The 5058-nt window shown below is 44.6% G+C and overlaps 1 long non-coding RNA gene across 1 annotated transcript; it reads right to left on the minus strand.

Moving 5' to 3' along the window:
* Positions 1-338: 338 nt before the first annotated feature.
* Positions 339-2674, minus strand: LOC118154779 (uncharacterized). The gene is made up of 3 exons (XR_004745044.3): positions 2478-2674; positions 1536-1775; positions 339-838 (listed from the first exon to the last, which is right to left on the minus strand). It is a non-coding gene; the product is annotated as an uncharacterized LOC118154779 (long non-coding RNA).
* Positions 2675-5058: the final 2384 nt, after the last annotated feature.

The raw sequence follows: 5058 nt of genomic DNA on the forward strand, positions 1-5058 counted from the left end.
TGCTATTACCTTTTGATAGATTGAGTTCAATGCCCAAAACGCTTCTTTGTTCTAAAGACACTTGCTGTTGGATTTAAGGCCCACGTGGATAACCAAGGACAATAAAAAATTGTCCTAAATGAATTACCTCAGCAAAGGCCCTTGCAGACCCTTTATTTTCCAAATAAAGTGACCTTTACAGGTTCCACAAAAGAAAACTTGGACATATTTCTTGTGGGCATCATTCAGTCCATGACAGGAATAAAAGCCAAGTTTTTAAATGTAGAAAAAGCTGTATCACCAAGCAAAATTGTAGATGCTTGGATAGCCCAGCTTCTGCAATAAAGTGAGAGGCACCAGTTGCTGTACCCAGCCTCCGTTATTAAGCTCAGTAGGGAAGGAAACAGGTTCAAGAGGTAGAAGAGACCCAGGTCCAGGAAATGAAATATGGGGTTTTTCTAGGGGCTTCCATACAGGGGAGAGGGTCCAGAGTGACAGGCTGGACTGGAGAACCACCTTACCTCCAGAAATGGCGCAGCGGCAGTTGGCTGGACAAGTCCAGGGACATGGGCTGAGCAAGATAAACGCACAGCCCAGCAGCATCGGGCTGGGCAGGAAAACGCTAACTGCTTGCAAGCAGTCTGCAGCTTTTACAGCATTTTCACGGGACGTCCTCCCCTTAACAACCTCCACGTGGCAACATTCATTGAATCCAAAACTCAGGGCCTTAATCACTTGCATGACCTGTGTTCCACAGGTTGGGCCAGGGGCTCATTGTTCCTCGTAGACAAGAAGTAAATCTCTGGGTTGCAGGAGGTAGAGGTTGCGGTGAGCCGAGATCGTGCCATTGCACTCCAGCCTGGGTAACAAGAGCGAAACTCTGTCTCAAAAAAAAAAAATCTCTGGGTTGGCCTAGATCCCAGATCCCCTAGCTCAGAACTCCATTCAGGTGTGTCTGCCATGGGGTCATTCTAAGGTTATGCTGGAGTCATTGCCATCAGGTGTGTTTACCCTGCACCAGCATGAATGACAAGGACACTGTGCACTGTGACTCCCCTGAGAGTCTTCAAGGATCATGTTGGGTGAGTGTAGGAGGGTGGGGGAAGCACGAGACATATGTCAATCAAGGTTTCAGCAGGAAACAGTGCATTCAAAAGCATGACTAGAGAGAGTCCAGTGAGGAGCCTTTTTGCAAGCTGTAGGCAGGAATGAGGTGCTAGTACAGGGTTTGACTGTAGACTGTCAATGAATGAGCCACAGCTTTACACTTCCCACAGTTTTCACCCTCCCTTTATCTTATTCCCACTGTAGCCTACAGAGGCTTCTAGCATAACATCAATGATATTTAGTAACTCCTAGTTCAAATGACTGACACCATTTTTAAGGGTGAAGACTAGTTCTAATTATGTATATGGGGCATATATTTGTCTTTTAGACACTGGTAAATGCCAGTCATATATTAGATCCTCAAGAAACATTTGGTTAGGAGAATGATTGTGTGGCCCACATTTTTCCAGTCTTTACCATCTGTAATAAGGCTCCCCACTTCCACATACCCCAAATGCAAGTCTCCTGGACTTTGTGTCCTTCCTATCACGGTGATGCTATCCCAGAATCAGGTTAGAATTTGGTATCTTGTCGCCACAAAATAGTCTGTTTTGGCAGTTATATGATCTCTATTGTAATGTTAATGCTGGTCAGTTTTTCCTAAATGAGGGGGTAGAATGAGGTGTGTCTGACATCTTTTCACATCATGGTCAGGAATACAGTCTTATCTCATTGGCAGATGATCTCACCTGGTGGGAGAGAAAAACAAGTTAGGCAAGAGCAGAACAAGCTGTGTCAAGGTGACCTAACTTGAGATGCCTGGACAGTCAGGCACCCCAGGGCCATCAACAGAAGAAAGCTGTTACTAAACTAGGGTTATAGGTCCAAGGGGAAGGAGCTGCCATCCCTAAGGCTAAACAGAATCAGATGCGCATAATTAGAGGAACAGAAGAGGAGTGGTCAGGAAAGGCCTAAGGGAATTAAGGACCTTCACACATACACACCTCTCTGTCTCTCTTTTCCTTCTCCCCCTCCTCTCTCTCCTCACTCCTTTCTCTCCTCTATCTCTTCTTCTCTCTCTTCTTTCTTTCCCTTCTCTTTCTTTCTCACCCCTCTCCTCTTTCTCACCCATCTTCTGTCTCTTCCCTCCTCTCTGCATTCTCTTAGCCTGCTTTTCTCTCCCCTTTCTTCTCTCTCTCTCCTTTTCTTTCTTCTATCTTTCTCTTTCCTCTGTTTCTTATCCTCTCTCTCCTCTTTCTCTTCCCCTCTCCCTCTTCTCTCTGTCTCTCCCCACTCACCCTATCTCTCACTCCTCTTGTCCTCAAATACTCCATAGGCACTTCCTTCTGGCTGCTGTTAGCTAAAATCTAGAGAGGAGAGAGCAAGTAGCCCTCCTTGGGCACAGAACAGGGCAGAGAACAGATCCTGAGGGCACATGGAGAACAACAAACCTGAGGGCAAGGTATGATTCTAGGAAATCTTTCTAAGTAGACTGCTCCAGATTGCTTTGGTTTGAATACTGAAGGTTACATGACATATCTGCAGTCACAGTTGGTGAGATCTGGAGACTGAAGTTAAATTCTTTTAATGGATTCCCATCCAGACTCCAGGATCCAGGAGGTAAGAGCTCACACCTGCCTTGCTCACTGCAACACTCCATTCCTGGGCACAGTTTCAAAATATAGTCAGCACTGAAAACAACATTGATTGAATGAGTCAAGTCCATCCTTGCAGATTTGTGCTTTGGGAAAAGATGAGGCCCTTTGTGCCTGACTCCTTCTGTTGAGAAGAGTTTGCTCACCCTCTAACGTGAATTTACCTTGGGCTGTTCATACTCTTTAGGCCTCCTGACATATGAAAACAAGCCTTTAGCCTAGGCTGAAGCAGAGATACACAAAAACAATAAATCATTTCATGGGCCACATTTTTGGGTAGAGTTCAGGATTAGGGCTACTAGTTTACTGAGCTGATGTTCAGGCCTTGGTTTCAAGGTGGGAGCAGGGATTCAGGAGCCTGTATGTGAAAGGCTGATCAAGTGGAGACAGAAAGGAATGAGAAGTCTTTGCTCACACAGATGCTCCTATTCACTTAACATAACTTTTTTGGCATCAGTCTTGCATCAGACACCATGTCAAATGCCTGAGACGTGAAACATTCTTTTCCTTTAATTGCTTACATTGTTGTTAGGGAGGCAGGGAAAAGTTTATGAATACATTTTTGCAATGAGCTCTTTTTTAGAGGCCAAAGGTGCTGTAGACAGAAGGGAATGCTAACCACTGCCTGGATTGAGTTGTGAAGTGTGAAAGGCCAGAAAAGCTTAGCAAATGTAGTGATCCCTGAGGTCTGCCTCAGAGCATGGGTGCAAGTTTTCCAAGACAGGGATGGGGAATTCAGTTGGTCGGAGAAAGTAGCACATGGAAGCGCACAGTGGTGACAAAGAGGATGTTGCTTTTAGAAAACTAGATGTCTTAGTTTGACTACTGTAGACTGGGTGGCTCAAACACAAACATTTATTTTTCACAGTTCTAGAGACTGGAAATCTGAGATCAGGATACTGGTATGGTCAGGTTCTGGTGAGTCCCCTCTTCCTAGTTTACAGATGGCCATCATTTTGCTGTGTCCTCCCATGGTAAAGAGTGTCTCTTCTTATAAGGGCACTAATCCCATTCATGAGAGATTCGTTTTCATGACTAATACCCTCCCAAAGGTCATACCTCCAAATACCATTACATTGGGGATTAGAGTTTCAACATATGAACTTGGGGGGACATAAACATTTAGTTCACAGGGCTATAAGAAGTTCCCTGTGGGCCAAAATGGCTAATCAAGGTTCTTGAATGCCACACACAGGAGCCTGGACTTTGTTGCACACCTAGAATTTGGCTAAAGCAAGGAGAAGCTGAGGCCATGATATTCTGCAGGCTCCACATGCTCAGGTTGGAAGTCCCTACAGGCCTCGGCTAATGCCAGCTTCATCTCCATGTGCTACACAATAATAGCCTAGGGTTACTCATAGTGGGCATATAGCCCATGAGTCCAGTCTCTTGTGGGAACATTAGCCATAGCCAGAGCCCATTTTTCTAGATCCCCATTCTTCAGCAAATGGGGAACCAAAATCACCTATACAGTTGGCAAGGTGATAAGAATCTCTCCCACTATTTAGCTGTTTACATTCACTCCATTCAGATGCGTGCTCTAGGAGAGCTATAGGCTAATAAGGAGGATACCAGACTAAGCCTCTAGGGAAAATCTCCTTTCTCATTTCAAACACATGCAAGAAATGAATTTAAAAAGAAATTTAAGTGTATAGAGATGTTTAAGTTTCTGCCTCCCACCAAGAAGGCAACCCCCAAAAGCAAAATAAGGACGGGTAACTCAAAGCCAGTGGTGTATGGGACTTGAAGCCACTAGGCAGGCTCATGGGAGAACCAGGGAATGGCCCAGGCTCCAACTGGGGGAGGCGGGGGCTGGGCTCCCACTGCGGCCCACAGAAGGGACTCCCTAGATTTCCAGTCTCCAGAACAGAAATTGTCATTGGCAGATGAAACTACTGTCTTCCGGTGAAGGGTGGGAAAAGAAAGTTGGCCTGGCCACTTTCATAAGTAGGTGTGAGTTGTGAATCCAGGCTTCTAATGTGATATAGTGACCCCAAGCCAAAAAAAAAAATTAAAACGAAAGCTCCTGATGTAATGAAACTCATAGGTCCTCTGGCTCAGGCAAATTCAAAACTGGCTGCTAGGGATTCTGATACAACTCCCATTCAGTAGGCTAATATGACAGGCAAGATTTGAAGATCAATAACTATCAACTTAGAATCACAAAGCCTGCAACAAAATGGGGAAAACAATGACATCTTTAGACAGTAAGATACAATCTCTGAAAGAAGAAAATTTAACATGGAAGACAGGCATGCAAAAAAAAAAAAAAAAAAAGAGCAAACAAATCGTTGTTAACTCTAAACTAGCATTGATTGACTGTAAAAACTAAAATGACTGTTGAGAGAGGTAAACTGGTGGGGCTAAAATAATGATG

This window comes from Callithrix jacchus, chromosome 6 (assembly GCF_049354715.1).
Source record: "Callithrix jacchus isolate 240 chromosome 6, calJac240_pri, whole genome shotgun sequence".
NCBI lineage: Eukaryota > Metazoa > Chordata > Mammalia > Primates > Cebidae > Callithrix > Callithrix jacchus.